This window comes from Mus musculus, chromosome 7 (assembly GCF_000001635.26).
Source record: "Mus musculus strain C57BL/6J chromosome 7, GRCm38.p6 C57BL/6J".
Taxonomy (NCBI): Eukaryota; Metazoa; Chordata; class Mammalia; order Rodentia; family Muridae; genus Mus; species Mus musculus.
The window spans coordinates 114,947,626-114,968,885 of record NC_000073.6 but is presented as its reverse complement, the minus strand read 5'-3'; the positions used below and the strand labels follow the sequence as shown (position 1 = coordinate 114,968,885).

Here is a 21,260-nt window from a genome sequence, read left to right as displayed (position 1 = left end):
TATAACCTGCTCAAAGGAGAAATCAAAAAGTCTAACACGAGTTTATAGATGGATGCAAAACTGGTATTTTGGTTTTGTTTTTGCTGAGGGAGTGGAAGGGGAGAGTCAATTAAGCCTGGACTGGACAGAATTAATTTGCATTTCTATAGACAAGAATTGTTTTGCATGGCCCTCACTTATACACAACTTACATTGTAAGACAGCTCCAGAGGGGAACAATGAAAGGCTAAAATCAGATTAACTTCAAGATTATGCTCAAACAGTAGAGAGTTGCTACTGCCTTCAGCCAGTTATCTTTTTAACTTATTGCAAATTTCCCAGCACTGTAGACTAAAACATTTGTCTTTCAGGGTCAAGCCCAAGTTCAAAACCCAAGTTCAAAGACTGGTTTTGACTTACTATGAGTGATCACAGATGTGTGACAAACCTCTCTGAACCTCATATTCCTAATCATAAATCAGGCTCAGTAGACCCACGTCAATGGCTTACGATACAAGCCAAGCTACCAGCTCAGTATGCGGCACACAGTGGTGATCCTCAAGTGCTTACTTTCACAGTTCTATCCCCCCAGGTCAGCAGAAATCCAAACATCAGTCTTCATTTGGTAGCTTCAATGATGGTGGAGGTCACAGTAAACAGTATAACCTGGAGGTTGGCCATGACTCCTTGGCTTTTGATAAAAAATGGTGAGGTGACATTTATTTATCACAATAAAACACCTTCTTCAGACTAGAAACTGAGCTGCAACTTAGAGGTGGATACGTAATCAACTGCTATCAGAGACTACATTATTATTAAGAGGCTACAGAGAACCAGCACCTCTGCTGGAGGTCTTCCATGAGCTTCCACTCTCTCAAATTTGGCATGCCAAGGAACTCAGTACTGGGAGATGAGAGACAGAAGATAGAAATCCATCTGATGTTATGACCTATGGATTATGGGTACTGTCAATACTGATATTTGCACCCAATATTATTTTATTCAGCAAATGCATTTGTATCAACTGTTGACTGACTAAAGTCATAAGGCACTGAGGAAGAAGGTCTTTGCCTCCATCATCTAAGCTACATTATAGATTAAAGAGACCACATAAACCTAAGGAAGATATCTGTTTTTCCTGATTTAGTTATTGAACAGGAAATGACAGTGTTGCCAAAACTAGTAGGTCTGATCATAGTTTGGGGATCAGGCCAACCCAGAACAGAATCCAACTCTGCCACTGACTTAGGCTGTAATCTCAGATAACTTCATTCACCTTCATCTTTAAACTCCTCATTGGAAAATATCAGAATAGAAATCTGCTCAAAGTATCATTCTCAAGGTCCTATTTTTGATGACTTGGCAAGTCACTGAACAACATGAGGCAGCTAAAATGATTTAAATCTGGAAAGATAGCCTCTGCTCCAGACATCTCTATGTTCAGATTCTTTTAGGAGTTCATCAACTAATCTGATTGCAGGTCTACACTCCAAGGCCAAGAGAGCTAAGCCAAGAAGCTCTGTTAGCCTAGAAGTTGGTGTCCTGACAAAAGTCCAGTCTTTTTTTTTCCACTAAGAGGGGCTATGACCACACACCTGGCCTGTGTCCTGCCTAGGCATCTACAGTGTTTCAAAGACATATTTCTCTGCTTTCTCCTACAGTCCCTGCATGAACTCCTCAAGTCCATGCTCTCAAGCAGAGTATAAGCATTGTTGGAGATAGTGCTAAGGCTCCTGGTCAACAGTGTACTTCATCAGTACCCTCTGGAACACACTAGGTTGTCCCCCTCATCCTACCAGGATACCTGTCCTCTAAGCATTCCTGCCCTCTGCTCTCAGCGCTGGGGTCTTAGAGTGAGGAAAGATCATCCTGTGCCTGCCTCCTACTTACAAGAGAATGACTTGCTTTCCCTTTGAAAGTCTTAGTATAGACTTCCTCCTCCGACAGGGCTGTACCTCTGTCCTGATACCCCATGGTTCCTAAGGAGCTGGTTTATAGAACAAGCCTCCTGAGAGTCCATTGACACTTGCTCTCTGAACAGCATTGCCCTTCCTTCAGCTCCACCAACCTGAAACTTAGGTCAGATATGTGAGTCATTTCACCTGGAGCTGTTGCTTGAATAGACTGCTAGCACTAATGAGTTTTTACTAGAACTTATGCAGGTATTTTCAATAGTCAAGCAATAGCCATGGAAGGCTATTTAGCCAGGAGGATACAAGACTCTTGGATTCCAAAGTCAATTATAGACCTCAAATTTTATGAATCCTATGGAGTTTGTAGAGATTTCTCAGTTGGGGTTGGCACAATCTATGTAGGTTGTTGGGTATTTCTGCAAGAGATTTATTCCAGTAAGAAGAAAAAAAATAAATATTAAAAAGGAATATGAAAGAATATATATATATATATATATATATATATATGACTTAGAGCTTTTATTATGGGAAGAATAAATAAAATTGAAGCAAAACATGTTTCCCCAATATGGAAAAGTAATTACTTATAGAAATGACAGGTCTGACTGTTTTGTTTTGTGCACATGTTGAAACTTGCCCAGAGATTCAGTGATAGGCAGTGAGCCACTCTCCTGAACCACAATGACAGGAGAAAAAGTAGATACACATTCCAGAATGGGTGCCTTCTCTGGAGTCAAGCCCCAGGAACTAGTCTAGAAAGGCAGACCCCTCTATTCACTGAGCCCTGGGGCTGTCCCTGACTTCCTATGCTGCTCAGTAGGCGTCACTGGATGAGTGATAGGTTAACAAAGCTCACGTCAGATCAAGCATGATAGAGAGCATATATCCCTTCTCCAGACCCTTTATCACTCAGAGTGAGTGTTTTATAGCTCTGTATAGAGGTTGCCAGAAAACAGCATTTTAAGGAGCTCCAGGCCATATTTCATCCATTAATGTCCTCTTGCCCCAAGAGGCAAAACAAACTAGCAGGTGTTTCAGAACTAACATCTTTATTACAGATGACCTCACTATTGTGTTCTCTATAAAGAAAAAATATTACAAAGCATTAACGCACTTTAACTATTAAATTAATGCAGATTTATGGCTCATATCCGGATCTAAATTTCTTGGCTTGCAAGGTCATTATTTTTCTGTGAATTTTTTTGACAACATTGCTAATGGGGACCAAAGCAAAATTGATATGAGCCCCGGTGGTAGATGCATGAGTTCAGGGAGGCAGCAGGTTATGTCTCCACATAAATTACTCCAGTGACAGTTTCGCACTAGAACTTCTATGAGGATTTTCAATATTTGAGCAATAGCCACAGAAGGATATTTAGCCGAGAGGATGCAAGCACTAAGATTCCAATATTTACTTTGTTCTGACAAATGGCAAGACATGTAGACTGCACTTTAATTACTCGGAGAGCTTTGGCGCATAACTCCCCCTGCCTACCCTCTCTTGAATGCTTAAAGTAACCGCTACTTATTTTCCTCCATGTGTCACCATTGAGCGTTATGTCTGCAAGTGCTGTGAGTATGAAAACTCCCTCACCATGTTCTCTTCTGTGGTTCTTAAGAATGGTGTGCTATGGTCATGTTCCAAATGGAAAACACGACTTCAATTATATTTTAATGGCCCATGAGTAGCCAAAGCCCCCCAATTTGGTACTACCAAGGCAGTATGGACTGGTTTCTTTCTTCCAAATTTAAAACACCATGGGTTCCCAGACTTCCATGTGTTGATGGAATGAAGAAGAGGAGTGGCTAATCTCTAACCAGGGTCAGGAGGGCATTGCAATGACCTCTGAACTTGAACACAGAGGTCTTCTGCACCAGTGTCATGGCCTTGAAACATAAAGTTTCTACACTTGGGTAAGCAACTTCTCTGTAACAGAGATGTATGTATCCATGGTACAGGGGGCACCAGGACCTCTCTAGAACCCAGGGTGAAGGAAAACAGAAGGTCCTTGAAAGGAAAGCCTGTATTTCCTGTGCTACTAAGAAAATACCCTGGGAGGTGGAAAGCTGAATCTCATTATTTCAGAAGACTTTGAACACAACTCTCCACTACCTAGTCTAAGTTCCATAGAACACTGTGGGGAATCAGGCCACACAGTTTGTGAAATACATAAACCCAGCACTGATTCCCTGCAAAATTTTTAGAGAAATCCATGACCACCAAGGAACACAATGCCTCTGAACTTGAGAGTAAATTAACTCCCCTGTATCAGCACTGGCTGTGCCTCTAATCCCCAGTGCTAAACCCTACTTGAATTGCCTTGAGGGAAAGAGATCCATTCCCTAAGGTTCATGCTTCAACTTCCCCATATTTACACTGCCAAGCATGACTACTGAGGGCCACAGTCTCCTGCTGACTACCCAGTGGCAGGAGTAGCTGTAGGCAGGTCATGGGAGAACAGACAGATGCAAGCTGAGGTGAGAGCATCCTGTCTCTCTCTGCAAGTCAGTAAAATCAAGAGTCCTTCCTGGAAAACAAGGGAGGTACTTAAAGTGGAATATGAAACAGAAGCAGGTAGATTAGAAAGGAGCTGACAAACAGAAACAGGATATGATATTCAGATACCAGGGAGGCTTTTGGGCCTAAATGTCATCTTCAGGAGTCCCAGGTCAGGCCATTCCTCCCACTGCCCAATCAAGATTTCTAATTCTTCTCTTCTCCATTTTCAATCCTCATGAGGATGAACCAAAAGACCAATCAGAATAAAGTGCTCCATGAAGCAATCTAACCATCTAAATGGTATCAATAGAAGAAGGGACAGTTACGTGTCCCTCACATGTCCTAGTAGCTTTGGCCTGTAGCATTAAGACCTCATTGGGAAAAAAAGTTGAAAGAAAATTTTAATAAGGAACAATGCGCTGGTATGGAAAGCCAATGGCCTCTTATTTCTAGATTCCCTTGCCCCATTAATAAAGCCAAGGAACTTGAGATAGTCCTTTCTAATCTCTCTAATAGATGGATATTCATAACCATAGTCAAAGGAATGCACTATCATACTGATTAGACACTAAAGGCATCCTGTACAACCACGGGATCCACATATGTTGATATGCTTGCTTGTACAATATGCAAGTAATCATCCTTATGATTATGCATATGTATATCAGTGATTCATGTATGTGGGAGGTGTTCTGTACCTACCCTGCATATGATCCCGTATGTGTGCACAGGTGTGGTGAGCATGATCTACAAACATGTGACGTGCATGCACAAGTACATGTGGAAGTGCAATGTCTGCATGTTTATGTGAGTCTGGGTTCTGAAGCCCTACCACGCACCAGCCTGTTTGCAGCCAGTGTGGACCCGCTAATGATTTTAATGAGAGTGCCTCTGGATTCATATTTTTTTCATAAAATACATCACACTAAAACCAAATCAATGAGAAACATTAATTAGGGCCTTTGTAGATGCCTTCTGTGGTGGTGTTTTTCTTTTGAGAAGCACCAGACGAAGAATGCTGGGCTTTATTTAAGCTAAGTTGTTTGACATTTAGATGAGAGAAAAAAGGAGAAGAAACTCACAGGCCCAGGAACCGTTTTTGACAGCTCTTTGTCATGCAAGGGAGAAAAAAGGCGCTGGCTGTGAGAGTCTACTTTGAAGCCCTGGAAATTTGTAATGAAAAATTTAAGATACAAGAGAGGCAGAAAGACGAGCTATTCACGGGGCTCTGCATATATTAACACTTATAATGCAAACTAAAGGTTTGCTGTGTGTTTTTATAATTTGGCCGCTAATAAATATCTTCCAGAAGTGCTTTGATTTTCTAGGCTTGGGTATAGAGTTCGAATCCATTAAAAAGTAAAAGAAACAATCGGCATCAGACTCTGGTCCCTGATTAGGGGGCTGTGCACATCAATTATTGCAGGCAGACCACTGACTGATATCAAAGGATGCTGGAAAGCCTTACACACTTGGAGGGAGATAATATATTTGTCTACAGCTCCTCTGCTGTGACCTTCATCCATTCCATTCTCCAGGTCAACCCATTCTAAGCACTCAACTCTACTGGGCATAATTATGATCAATTCCTAAGACACCATGTATCCACTAGGGAAGTTCCTCAAAAGAACCATCTTCATTGTTGAAGGGGGATAAAAAAAAAAAAAGACTGTTCCTTGTGTCTTTGGAATCTAGTTTTGCTTTACCTCCACATCGCATGTCTGTAACACCAAGGCAAGTCTGGCCAGATCCTCATAGACATTGATAAATGGTTGTTCTAGACTCTCCAAGCCACTCGAATTTCCTAGTCAGTTATGGCCTCACAACCTCTTGATGTTCCCAGCTCCCTTTATGCTTCATAAGCTTTATCTACTCTCCCCATTCCTGGGTCCAAAGTTACATAGCAGGCAACTGCATCTGGCCCCCATGTCCCCCATGTTCCCATTTAACGTAACGAAATATGGACTTACATTTGTATCTTGGATGTTCAACATTCTCCTTGCCCTTTGGTAATTGATTTTACCACTACTGTATTAAATTAAACTCACTTCATAGCAGCAACTCTGCTATTCCTAGAAACATTGATAAGCTGGTGCTATAATCTCTAGTGTTCAAAATAGGAAAACAATGCTTATAAAGGTTAAAATAAGTTTCTAAAGGCCAACAAGGCCCAGTAGTTAGTTTTTCAACCACCGTGTGTGCTGCTTCCTATACTTTATGTAGTTTCTACATATCTGTCTTTAATCCCAGCACTCAGGAAGCAGAGGGAAGCATATGTCTGGGTTTAAGGCCAGCTTGTGTACTGAGTTCCAGACCAGTCATAGGTGGGCTACATGGAGAAAGATGGGCAGAGGAGAAGGAGGGAGGACAAAGACAGAGAAGAGGAAGAGAAGGGAGAGAGAGGAGGAAGGAGGAGAGAGTGGGCTAGTCTTCTCCATTTCCTCAGACTCTCCATATCTGCCTTTAAAATTATACCATCTAGGGCTGGGAGATGGCTCAATTGGTTAGACCACTTGCAAGCAAGAGTACCTAAATTTGCATCCCCAGACCTAAAATAAGCTAGGTATGCCTATGTATACTTAAAACACCAGCACTGCCAGGGAAGAGGCTCAGGAGAACTTCTATCAGCAGTCTAGCTCTGGATTCAATATGAGACCCTGTCTCAAGGGAATACAGTGGAGAGTGATAGAATAGTATGCTCAATAGTCTGGCCTCCACATGTACATGAGCACTTGCAAGAATGCATTTGAGCTGCACACACAAAAGAAAGATAATAAATAAATCTTCCTTTTATTGATAGAGTCTCCAGGTCAACAAAACTTTTTAAGCCACCTTCATCTATAAGAATTTATACATATTTTTAATGATGACCTATTTAAGTTCCTATAGCTCCATCAGGCCTCATCAAGAAGCAGACCTTTTTTACGGAATGTGGCAGGGAGACAGAAGACTGCCAGGCTCATTCCACAAGGGCAAGAAGCTTACACAAATATTAAAGAAAGGAGCTGCTACTTTCAAAGAAAGATCCAGGGAGCAGTGGAGACCTCCTGGTGATGAGAAACTGAGGTCTACATCAGTCCTCCCTTCCCATAAGGGCCAGCGTGACAATCTGGTCACAAGAAGATCCCACCAACATCTTGTTCTAAAGAATGGCAGGCTACAGAAAAACCCCAGCCTGACTGTATAATCCAGCCTCCTCTGAAAAACTCTCCAGAATGTTTGCCTTTGACTTTTCCAAAGCTGAACAAAGTCTTCTAGGCATACTTTATGCCCAACTGAAAGGCATCTTGCTGCCTTCGATTATCCCATCAAAATTAAAGTTCTCCCAGCCAAATTGTCTCAACCTTCCTTTTTTTGTGATTTCTTCTGTTTTTTACCACTGAGTATGTAGAAATGAGAATACCCACAGATGAATCCCATTGTCACCAGTTTCTACATGAGCATTCTTGACTCCTTTTGCCCTAGGCTTACTATTATCTCAGTGGCCTCCTTGACTCTGATGCTCCTTCCATAAAAGGCAATGATGTCTGTCTACATGATGAGGCAAATGATTTTTGTAATTCTGGGCACGGAGTTTTTACATCTCTAGAAATAACACATGGACCATTCCTGCCCTAAGGATACAGTCCATCATGGTGGGAAAGTAATGGAGGCAGGGCCATGAGAGGTCTGATCACATTGTCTCTACTGTCACGAAGCAAGGATGAATTCAGTCCAGGACCCCCACACACACATATGCCACCCACGTTTAGGGTGGATCTTCCAACTGCAGTTAAAACTCTCCAGAAAAGCTCTCTCAGACATGTCCATAGGTGTGTCTCACAGATGATTCTAAATCCTATTAAACAAACAATCAATATTACCTATTGAAGTCCCTCTCCATGGATACCAAGAGATGTGATGTTTCTCATGGTATATGCCATTAACTAACTTGATTTTGTTGTACTATACAAGACAAAATCTAGTAATTTTTTTCCATAAGATCCAATATATATGGTAAGTCAATAAATGTTCCTCTTATCCAGAGCTATGGTTTGCAAGAGTAAAGAAGAATTACCAAAAGGAATTGTCTTGGGAGAGTCATGGACCTGAAGGCAAAGAGCTAGCAGCTTGAGTATAATCTGTGGGAAGTACAACTATGTCTCAAAGGCAGTGTGATCCATTTGGTCCTTAACTAGGTTTGAGTAAAGAAGAAAGTGATACACTTAGGCCTGGAAACATGTGAGCTATCCATCACTCCTGGGCTAGAAGGCAAAGGGAAGACAGGAGCTATTCTCACAGTATAGCTTCATAAGGGATGATTCTGAGGGGGGCTGTGATCCTCAGCCAACTCACAGCTATTTGGAAAGGAGGGAGCAGGGAATTAATCCCTGAACTGTGCTCCCTCGTGGGCCTTATCCTTCCTCCAGAAGCAAGGTAGACACTGAAACAGTTGTGATGGGTCAGACCCCAGACGCAAGAGCAGAATGGAAACAGAAGTGAGCAGATGGCAGGACAAAAAGCAATGTCAATCAAGATTTAAAAAGAGAGAGAGAGAGAGAGAGAGCGCGCACACATCTGTTAGATGGTTTCTGGGCTCCTCCTCTGGTCAGAACATAGTCAAAGGTACAAAAAGAATCCAGGAAGACGAGAGCTGAGGAAACAGCCAGAATCAAGCATCAGGAAGGTCCTTGGAAAACTTTGAAAATAAAATGGTAATAGTGTCGTTGCACTAGCTACAAAGGTTTGTTTGAAGGAGTCAGAATGGAGGAAGGGCATATCCAGCCCAAGTTCTCAGGCTGCCGACTTGGTTTTCTGACACTGTTTTATAACTCTGTCCATGATAGCTTTTTCAGATTATCATAACACCTCCTGAAGACAGATATTTTTTCTGGGACTGTTTGTACATGTTCTCAGTGCCTGGTCTCTTGGCCTCTTTCATGTTGCTATGAGAAAATACCCTGACAAAAGCAACTCAAAAGAGAAAGAGTTCACTTGCCTCACAGTTTCAAGGAGTCCATCAGGGAGATGGCAAGAACTTGAGTCCATTGGTCACATTGCACCCTTAGAAGAACGTGAGAGAAGTGTATGTTCAGTTTGCTTTGTCTTTTTTCATTCAGTCCAGAACCACAGCCTATGAGATGCTGCTGTCCACAGTTAACTATGATGATAGTCCTATGACTTCAGGCCAACAATCTAGATAATCTGCTAGAGGCATGATCAAAGATTTATCTCCTTGGTGACTTTAGATTCTATCAAATTGACAAGCAACACTGTATGTCATATCCCTAGTGTATGCCCAGAGGCATCCATGGAGATTTACCATGTGAACCTAAAGCTATGGACCTTAGTTTTGCTTGTCTGTCCCATGGGACAATCACGTGTTAGAAGAATTTCCAGAGTTACCCTCAAGTCAGAGGGTCTTCCATTCTTCCATGTCCTTATACAGAGCAGAATCTTTGCTATATAGTATGGGTATGGTCTAGACTATTATAATATACCTAGCCTCAAACCAACCACTCCTCATTCCACAAGCAAGCTGTCCAGAGACCATGCCTATAGGAACTTCATTTCTTCTAGGCAAGTAGCAAAGGCCCAACATTAGCCAGTCTCTTCAAAGTAGATGTGTCCAGGAATTTTGTATTAGATGAATCTGCTTCTGAGATTGGGGAGGTAGTCCAGTCAATGAAGCAAAAAGCACGTGGATCTGATTTTCAATCCTGGCACCCATGCAAAAACTAGGCAAGATAGCATGTACCAATAATCCCAATGCTAGTAGGTATAGACAAATATACAGGGTGGTTGCTGATTAGACAGTCTAGCTGAATCAATAAGTTCAGTGTTCAGCAAGAAAACATGTTTCAAAAACACAGAGAAGAGGTAGAGGAAGACACTGAAGTCAATGTGTGGCCTCTATCTCTCCATATATATACATACACATACACACACACACACACACACACACACACACACACACACACATATATATATATATATATATATATATATATATATATATATATATATATACCTCTACACACTCCACACATACATGATAAGCACAATCCCCCTCTCTCTTATGCACACACACACACACATACACACACACACACACACACACATTCTACTTCTATTCTGATCTTCTATGATGATAGTCATTGAAAGACTCAGAAATAACAGATCACTTCAAAGGTATTACATCCTATTTCAATCACATCTTATGTGATCTGAAGTGGATGGATCCATGGGCTTAGTTCAGAAAAAAAAAAAAAAAGACAATGCTTTCTGTAAGTATGATATGAAGGTCACTGTGAGTGGGGGAACTAAATCACGTTACAGTTTTGATCTAGAACATCCCCCAGATTCATGTACTAAAGGGTCACTCACCAGTTCAGCATTCAGAAGGGAGGATTGAGGAAGGAATTGACCCCTGGGAACTGTGACTTCTTCATTGGATGAATCAACGGAGGGGTTCATAATGTGATGGGCTAATGGAAAGAGATAGAAACATAGGAGGTGGGACTTAGTTGAAGGAAATGTGTTCCTGAAGGTATCATTCATGGGAAGTATAAATGATTCTGGCCCTTTAACTCTCTCTGGTTTTGCTTCCTGGGTGTCATGATTTAAACAGCTTTGCTCCACCATGATGTTGTTTGTCCCTTACCACAAGCCCACAGAAATGGAGCTCTGTAATGATGGACTGAACACTCTGATATAATGACACAAAGGAACTTCCCTTCTTTAAGTTGATTGCCTTAGATATTTTGTTTCAGAAGTAGAAAGCTAATTAATATGTGGTCCTTGTGTGAGCAGACCATCATCAGTAGAGAAAGATGGGGTTTTAGGGTTCCATCTAATGAGTTAGACTTTCCCCACCCTTTCCTGCAGGTCTTGCTTCTGTGTGTGGCCATTGAAACAACTTTGGGAAGATGCTCTGGCAATTCTGGTTAAATAGCTCTGTCTCTGGTTCTCCATTTGAAACTGACTTCTTAATTCTGCACCATTGCCTGGACGCAAATGCATTTATGTATATTAATTTTTGCTCTACTTAGCAGAGTGGTCACTTAATTAAATGTCTTCAGTTGTTTTATTAGAGAAAAAATAACCATCTCTCCACCTCCAGCATCCCTCCTTCCCACTTAGCTCCACTGTTGTGCTGGGAATTTAAACACTATTGGTTGTTTTCCATTCTGTTCATTTGTAACCCTGATGTCACCACATTTATAGAAGCCGATATTAAAAAGTAATATCCAAGACTAAAGTCGCTAGACTGTTTAGTAGATTTTTAAATTGAAACCAAAATTATACAGATTTTTCATTCTGATAATTCTACCAATTCACTAATTCTTTAATCTTTACAGGTCATTGAACAGTTCCACATTAATGAGATGTAGTTAAGAACAAATTTTACACTTTTTCCTTTTTTTTTCTTGAAAAATGTTTCCTATCATTTGTAAATTAGAAAGAACTTGTTCCATTTATGGTCCATTTATTTAAAATAATCGAATGCATGGGATCTGACTGAACACTGTGTGTAATGATGCTTTTAAACAAATTACCATTTATTTATAAGCAAGAAATAGACTTTTAAAAAGCACCCAGACTTGGTTATATTATTAATGACATTCTCCAGGGCCAACAGCTCTGGTGTGTGTGTGTGTGTGTGTGTTTACAACACTAGTGTGCATGTACAGACATACATGCATATATGGATTTAATTTCAGCAAGCAAGTTGAAGATTTAGTTTTCCAGAAAAAGAACATGCATTTTCTTTTCAGAAGCTCTCAAACATAGTTGAAAACTGAACAATAGCAGGTGTCCATCTAGGGTGTCTCCACTGTAAGCCTTGCCTGTCAACACTATCTAAAGCTAAATGCAGAGTCGGTCTAGCCCAGGCTGTTCTGTGTGCCAGGCTGAGTGAGGAGAGCAAACAGAAATGTTCTCCACCCATCTAAGACAGCAGCATGTTTGTGACTACACAAGACCCACCAAGTCCTCCCTTGGCCCCCCAAGTTTCTACTCAGAGAATACTTGCATTTTAATGAAATGCTACAACTAATTGCTTGGATTAGAGTGTTGTAAATTACTATTATTCCTCACCACATTCTACCACAGGGAGGAAAATGTTTATCCTGCTAAATGTTATTCAAAGAGCTTGAGTTGTGGAGAATCAGGGGAGATGGCTGACTTCGCTAAGAATTAATGGAAAAAGACTGCCATGGCTTCATCAGCCTTTATCCTGAGAACATGTAAGACAGACTACGCTGCTTTTTCATAGCCCTTTTGAGCCACAAGAAAAGAAATTAATAGTGAGTGTTGCTAGATCCTTCTGGTATTTTTGTTAACCCTAGCCCTCTCCCCAGCCCCACTCCCATCCTGCTTCCTAAAATGTACAATCCAGAAAGTTCGTTTGCTACCCCAGTAAGGTCGAGGAGTTAATCCTAGTCTCTTTCTTTGAAATAGGGGTCTGTAATCAATCCCAGAAGCAGTTAGTGAAGAAAAGTAAAGTGTGGACAGAGGAAAATGTGTAGAAGTTGGGGGCATGGATAAGGCGATTATATAAGAGGAACCAAGGGGCTCACCATAGTGACAGTTAAGCTGTACCTTTGTCACTTACTGCCAGTATTGCCTGAGAAACCTTAGGGAAAGCTAATGCAAAGGAAAGATGATTGGAGATGAATTGAATGAATAGAATTCTCCTTTCTGTGATCATTAGGAAAGAAGAGGGCCTACTGTATAACTGACACTCCATAGATATTTGCTGAATAAATGAATGACCATATAAATGTATAAATTACATGCCTACTTGCAAAAATGGAATAAGGTAGATATGGATGTTATTGACCAGTTATTCAGTATATCAAGTGTCCTGTTCCTCCATTCTGAGAGCTTTTGATAGACCACTCTCCAATTCACTCTTGTTTGGTTGGTTGGTTGGTTTTTGTTTTGTTTTGTTTTTATGGGACAGGGTTTCTCTGTATAGCCCTGGCTATCCTGGAACTCACTTTGTAGACCGGCTGGCCTCAAACTCAGAAATCCACCTGCCTCTGCCTCCCAAGTGCTGGGATTAAAAGTGTGTGCCACAACCACCCGGCTCCTCTTAACCAGAATTGTGGCATCATAGTGCCCTATCAATAAACTACGTCTTAGTAGGAAAAAACAACAAGGATATGAGAAACCTGTATTTAGTTTCTCACTGGCTTCCATTGCTTGATGTTCGTGAAGAGCAGGTAGTTTTGAAGGAATGTATAGTTGTCTGTCAATCTTATTAGGAAATCAGTCTCCCCCTTTACCACAGTTTGAGAGGACTGTGAATTTGATGTAATGTATGTTGGAAATTGGTACTATTACATTATAAATTTTCAGATGTTTATACAGTAAGCCCCTGCAGTGAGCCAGTGGTAGAATCTTTACAGCACTATCGATCATAACTAATGATCATTCTGTTCAGGCATTAGCAGCTCTATTCATCTTTAGTCATCATTGTTAACACACCCCATGTTTGTGTCTGACTGTGCATTTTGCCTTCCATTGTCAACACGATACAGCTAGAATCATTGAGAGGAAATTTCTCATTTGAGGAATTGCCTATATCAGATTGGCCCTTGGGCATTTCTGTGGGGAACTGTCTAAATCAGCATTTCCCAATCTGTAGGTTGTGACTCCTCTGTGGGTTGAATGACCCTTTCAGAGGGGCCATCTAAGATTATTGGATTATCATTTATATCATGATTCATTACAGTAGCAAAATAAATAAAATAATAATAATAATAATAATAATAATAAAACAAAAGTTCTGAAGTAGCAACAAAAATAATGTTATGGTTGGTGATTGTCTTAATTGGGGTATCCATTACTATGAAGAGGCTCCATGACCATGGCAACTCTTATAAAAGAAAACATTTAATTAGGGCTGGCTACAGTTCCAGAGGTTTAGTCCATTGTTATCATGGTGGGATGCTTTTATAAGAGTTGTCAACCTCATGGAGTTCCTTCCTAATGTAATGCTTTGTCTGTTTCTAACTAGGTGACCTTGGTCCCATCATTTAACTTTTCTTGCAATTTCCTTTTTACCATGGCAATGTCACTTTACCTGTTGTTTTTAACAAAATCTCAAATATTTGATTTTATGGATAAAAACTGGGGAGCCAGATGCTGGGGTGAAGGCCTGCTAGCTCAGACAGACAGAGAAAGCATCCAGATGACCTTCTTCATCAGCCAACATCCTAATAGGTAGCTCTCCTTTTCCATGCCATTGCAAAAACACTTTAAACTCAACATCCCTCCCTTCTACTTCCTGTGCATCTCTCTAGCCATCCTCCTGATTCCCTCTTACTCTCTATGGTTTTTTTTTCCTATGTTCACTCCCTATTAACTGATTGTTTTCTCTACCTCTTGACTTATGGTTCACCATGAGGTTACCATGAGAGAGCAGCCATGGACTATATTGAGCCAGGGCAAGACCAGATGCAGATAAAAGACCATTTGTCTGGGTAGTAGCATCTTAGCCAGGTTAGAATAGCTCAGAAACAGTCCAGCTATTAGTGCTTGCAGTTTGTTAATAAAAATACCTGGTCTTTGTGTCTTTGTTCAGAAACTAAACTGGGCTAAAGCAGATATATAGAAACAACCAACAGTTATTTGGGAGCAAAACAGATATAGGAAACCCCCTAAGAACTACAACTACACAACCACTCCATGTTCCTTCCATCATGACACACTGCATCCCTTCTTAAAGCATTAGGCAAAATAAGCCTTCCTCCCTGAATTTGCTTCTTGACAGGGGCTTGGTTATAGCAATGGGAAGAGTTAACTAAAACATGGTTTTGGTTAGAGTTAAAGGGGTTCTGTCAGCTTTAGCCACTGCTCGCTGGGGAACTTGATATCCACAGTTTACTAACCACATTTACAAAGATGCTTTCTGGTCCAAGTTGCACTAGCAGGGTTTTACCTTCAACAGACAGGAAAAACTCCTTCCAAGAAATATCTAGTAGGGAGACTCCCTTGGCCACTGAAGCTCATAATAATCTATGTACATCTGTTCTAAGTGATCTTGGGTGCACTCAAACTTGGATGAGACTGTTAGCATCCTCCAGAGCTGACACTATCCATCCATTAATGACGGGTGCCGTAGCCAAACTGGAATGGCCAGCAAATTCACAGATCATTCCCTGTCACATCTAAGGAGAAACCTTTGGTGTGCACAGCACATCCAAAGGCAAGTTCACAGACTCCCATTAGTCCTCTAGTACCTGAATTGGATGAAACATTCAAAGTGCTATCTCCAGACAACCCAGTCAGCAGCAGAGAGGCTATGAAGAAAATTGGGGTGACTGTGCTCTGTGCCAAAGTACAGGTCCCAAGAAAATAATGCCAATTTAAATGCAGTTACTTGTTGAAGTTAACACATCAGTTCTCAGAAAGGCAAAATGTAAATAAATGGGCACTGTCTTTGTCTGGGTTTGTATTCCTGTACAAACATCATGACCAAGAAGCAAATTGGCGAGGAAAGGGTTTATTCAGCTTACACTTCTACACTGCTGTTCATCACCAAAGGAAGTCTGGACAGGAACTTGGGGGCAGGAGCTGATGCAGAGGCCATGGAGGGTGCTGCTTACTAGATTGCTTCCCCTGGCTTGCTCAGCTTGCTTTCTTATAGAACCCAGGACTACCAGCCTAGGGCTGGCACCACCAACCCTTAATCACTAATGGAGAAAATGCCTTACAGCTGGATCTCATGGAGGCATTTCCTCAAGGGAGGGTCCTTTCTCAGTGATAACTCCAGCTTGTGTTCGTTGACACACAAAGCTAGCCAGTACAACTGACCCCTTTTCAATTGGACACACAAACACATCACTATTAAGCCTCAACCCTTACTTTCTTATTCATCCTCAAGATCTAAATAACTTTAAAAGTCTCAGAGTCTTTACAAATTCCTACATATTAAAATTTCAATCCCTTTAAAATATCCAATCTCATTTGAAATTCAAAGTCTTTTTACAACTCAAAGTCTCTTAACTGTGGGCTCCACTAAAATACTTTGTTACTTCAAGAGGGAAAAATATCATGGCACAGTCACAATCAAAAGCAAAATCAAACTCTAACTAGCTAATGCCTGGGATCCACTCACGATCATCTGGGCTCCTCCAAGGGCTTAGGTCACTTCTTTAGCTCTGTCCTTTATACCACACACCTTGTCTTCTAGGTTCTAGCTGCCTGTACTACACTGCTGCTGCTGTTCTTGGTGGTCATCTCATGGTATTAGCATCTCCAAAACACTGCTGTCTTCTGCTGCATCTTGACTGAACTTTAACAAATAGCTTCTCATAGGTTCTTTTCATGGTGCTATGCCTCAACTTCCCTGCATGACCCCTTCAGTCCTGGCCTTCAACTGCCACTGAGGCTGCATCTTCACTAATGTCCTCTTCTGGCTTCTCACGGTGCCAACCAAGCATCTGCTGCTATACCTTCATGTTTCAAAACCAGTATGACCTGAGTGATTCTTATACACTACCAAGTCTGGCTGCCAACACAAGGTACAACCATAGCTGCCTCTAGAACACAGTTTCTCTGTGTTCTCAGGAAATACTTCCCAGAAGATTTCACCTTAGTGATGCTGGTCTCTTCTTAATCACTGCTAAGTTCTTAGCTCCAGCTAACTAGCATCAATCATCCCAGTAATACAAAGGTTTTGCTTTAGTAGTTCTATTATCTTGTTAATCACAGCTGATTCCTCAGCCCCCCCGCCCCCCCCCCCCCCCCCCCGTTAACCAAAACCACAGAATCTTCATAATCAAAACAGCAGCAGCCCTGATAAGAGTCTTTAATCTTCCCTCTGAAATTTCACAAGCCAGGCCTCCATCATTTACACTGTTCTCAACATTTATCTTCCAAGCCCCTACAGAACATCCCACAGAGATCTTAACATCCTAAAAGCTCTTCTAGTTCAAAGTTACAAAGCCCTTCCACAGTCCTCCCCAAAACATGGTCAGGTTGTCACAGAAATACTCCACTCCTGGTGCCAGTTTATCTTAGTCAGGATTTGTATTCCTTCACAAAACATCAAGACCAAGAAGCAAATTGGGGAGGAAAGGGTTCACTCAGCTTATACTTCCACTTTGCTGTTCATTGCCAAAGGAAGTCCGGACAGGAACTCACAGGACAGGAACTAACACAGAGCAGAAACTGGAGGCAGGAACTGATGCAGAGGCCATGGAGGGTGCTGCTTACTGAATTGCCTCCCCTGGCTTGTTCAGCTTTCTTTCTTAAAGAACCTAGGACTACCAGCCCAGGGATAGCACCACCCACCTTTAATCACTAATGGAGAAAATGCTTTACAGCTGGATCTCATGGAGGCATTTCCTCAAGGGAGGCTCCTTTCTCTATGATAACTCCAGCAAGTACAGGGACAGAGAAAATATTTTCCCAATTTGTTGGTGTTCAAGTCCTTTCTGGCTTTGGGTACCAACACACTAAAAAATTAAAACCAAAAGGAGGAAACAGGAAATTCAGACAGCACCTCTCCAACACTTCCTCTTTTATAGCAGAGAAACTGGTGTCAGAAAGGGGCCCATGCAAACAAAGGTCTATGTTATATCTGGAACAGGAGGATTAGAAAGAGAAAGCAGCTGTTTGTCATGGCACAGTATACCCCAACTGAACCACACTGCAGGCCCAAAGGCATGTATCACAGAAGCTACAAATAGGAATTCAAATGATCCAAGCCCCCTGGAAGTACTAGCCATTGTATATTTCATTGCCATCCAGACACCATCCAGTGTGTTAGAGGAAGGTCTCAGGAGATGTTGGGATGAAGTGTCTTTGAGGTGTGGGTTTGATGATCTGCAAGTCTGAGGTGGGAGCAACTTCTAGTTCCAGCTCTTTCAAACCCCCATGCTGTGGCCATTCTAGCATCAGCCAGCCCCATCCTTCAATACCTGACTGCTAATGTCCTGCATCTTCCACAGCTGACTCCTGATGCAGTAAACCAGAGTGGTCATTTTCCCTAAGTCAGCTTGTACTTTCTCTGATCATTTATTTTCTGGTGTTAATATTCCTCTGCTAGGTAGGACCTGCTGCACCTAACTAACCTATTTTATATCCAGAGGTTTGTGTAAACACCAGAGGCCTGCACCTTCGCCAGCAGATTCATCTCCTCCCCATCCTGCTCATTAGCAGTATCTAAGCAGTTCAAGTAGAGATTGCTTTCACAGTGTTAAACAGAGAAGGGCAGCCCGAGCGCCTGCTTTTGCAACCATATTTAATAATGCAACAGTCATAGCCTGTGGCATCTACAGAGTGGGGGGAGAATTATTCAAATATCTCCACATTGGTAGGGGTGATCTTCTGCCTAGGAACTGGCAATAAGTCATCTAAGCTCCAGTGCCTCATGTAGAGATTCAAAATAGAAGAAGCAAACCCAAACTCAGGCCAGATAGTGCTATCTGGGAGTGAAGGAAGATCAGTGAAGGCAGAGACAGCAAATGTTCACGAGAGCCCTGAGGAGCAATGGGTGTACTTGGAACACATGATCTGTGTAGCTGAACTGTCCAGAGTAAGGACATCCACAGAACAACTGGAAACAGTAAGCGAGACATAAACTCTGTAGTTGAAATTTGTCGCGCCCGCTCTCGACAAGCAAGAACGACGCGACCACCAGTCCTTCTAACAGCAGTTTATTCAGTCCTGATTCTTCTTGTTTATATCTCCCCCCCCCTTTTTTTTTCCTTCTAACAGCAGTTTATTCAGTCCTGATTCTTCTTGTTTATATCTCCCCCAAACCCTGGGCCTCTCACTCCTTTTATACTCTCTCTCATCCATGCACCGCAGGCCACGCCCCCTCGCCAGTCACGAGGCTTCAGCTAATCAGGGCAGCAGGGGCAAATCTCCACCAAATTGGATTCACCTGTATCCTGGTACACCTGCGCAGCACTCAAGATGTTTGTGTCTTATATGAGGAAGTCAGGTGCAAGTCATATGACTTAGCTGCAGTCCCCGGCGCCTTTGGGACTGCCGCCAAGTCATATGACTTAGCGGCAGTCCCTGGCGCCTTTGGGACTGCCGCCACACCCGCTCCCCACAGAAATTTATTCAGAAGGTTCTGCAACTGAGAACACCCTGGCTGCTACAATGAAGAACAAACCTACAGTTTAGTCAGACATGGCAAAGGAAGGGGCTTTGCAGTCGGGCAAACACCATGGACACAGATCCACACAGATAGTGCTTGGAACAACCAAACAGAAACAAGGTGCTTTATCCATAACTGGATATGGATCCCATCAATCCCAAAATGGGGAGGAGGCTAAAGACAAAACCTGAATCACTTTAAACTCCAGCCAAACTTTCATTAGCCATAGTCCCCCAATTTAAGTCATGTATGCTGGGATTTACATTTAAAATGCCTCCAACAGGCTCATGGGTTTAGATACTTGGTACCAGCCAAGCATACTGTTTTTGGAGATGGGAGCTACCTAGAGGAAGTGAGCTGTTGAAGAAGGGTCTTGGGGTTTATTACATGGCCCTGATGAGCCCTGGTATGGAAAGAAGTCAACTGGGCACTGTAATGGTGATCTAGGAATTGAAAGTGTGCATACCAGGGAAGGTACTGCCTTAGACACTGAGGTATAGAAAATAAGTTGTTCTGGAGAATTGGCATTACAACATACTGAACAAGGTCAAAAGGGTGTTGCGGTAAATCTCCAACCCAAATATGCCCGGGCAATGAAAACACAACACAATTAATATGAATATATGTTGTGTGCCTAGATTGGGCAGATCTACCACTACACTATCATCTTCCACATCTATGAGACCCCATAGAACTTGCGGTTTCTCCAGGCCATGTGCTTCTGCTCCACTTTTCTTCTTCTTCCTCCTCCTCTGCCTTCTCTCTCTCAAACTTCCTTCTTTTCTTTCTTTCTGCTCCACCTTCCCTCTTTCTACCCAATCATCAGCTCTCCTTTATTTTACAAATTAAGGTGGGAAGAAGAAGGTTTACAGGGAATCACCTGAGTGCTGACTCATTCCTTGTTCACAACCCCTTACAGGAGAACGGAATTGACATCAAACATAATTAGCCCCAGGGCTATCCACAACAAAAGGGAAACTGAAACGGGAGAGTAAGTAACTAGATTGAAATGTAAGCATCTGGGGGGCAGGGGGTACTTTATCTCCAAGTTAGAAATATTCGTTTTCTTTTCTTTAAAGAAAAGAAGCAGTGAGTGATGGATGGAAATGTTTCTATTTGCAGGAGATCCCTCCCCAGTGTGCACTGGCCACACCCACCAATCATATATCAAATTCTTCCAAGTCAGTAGATTTTGTAATGTGTGCACTGAAGCAAATAACTTGCAGTGTAAGACTTGGTGGCACAAACCTTTATGTACCCTCACCTTCTTGGAAAGCTAGGCAGGGCAATCTCAGATCATAGACAGCCTGGGCTACAGGGTAAGCCCTGGGCTGGCTTAGGTAGCTTAGCAATACTGTGTCTCAAAAAAAAAAAAAAAAGAAAAAAAAGAGGGGCTGGAGATGTAGCTCAGAGGGAGAGCACTTGAAGAGGTCCTAGGCTCAATTCTAGTACGTGGAAGAGGAGACAGATGGGGGAAATCCCCTTTTCTTCTTTCTCACATAATGCAAATAATATAATACTACACACTTCTACATATTTTCACATAATGAGGTCTGATCAACAGTTCTTCCCCTTCACTTTTTATTCTCTGCCTTTATTACAGTTCATTTATCTCTTTCCTGGAGGAGATCCTGAGGAGTCATTCTCCAAGATGGTGTAGAGGTGAAGAGCCCATGAACTCCTCCATGGAGAACACACAGACAGTAGCCTAGAGCTATGGAGATTGTGGAGGTGAACAGGGTCTGTACCACACTGGATCAAT

The 21,260-nt window shown here is 42.0% G+C and overlaps 1 long non-coding RNA gene across 2 annotated transcripts in view; it reads right to left on the bottom strand.

Moving 5' to 3' along the window:
• The window catches only part of A730082K24Rik (RIKEN cDNA A730082K24 gene), a 35,318-nt gene extending 15,082 nt beyond the window's left edge, over nt 1-20,236 (bottom strand). The window contains exons 1-2 of one of the 2 annotated variants that reach the window (NR_040317.1): nt 19,965-20,236; nt 10,759-10,859 (exon numbers count right to left, since the gene is read on the bottom strand). This is a non-coding gene — a long non-coding RNA (RIKEN cDNA A730082K24 gene). Of the gene's footprint in view, nt 1-10,758; nt 10,860-17,529; nt 17,613-19,964 lie in introns of those variants that run through there. The other variant, NR_040319.1, reaches the window with a different exon arrangement.
• Nucleotides 20,237-21,260: the final 1,024 nt, after the last annotated feature.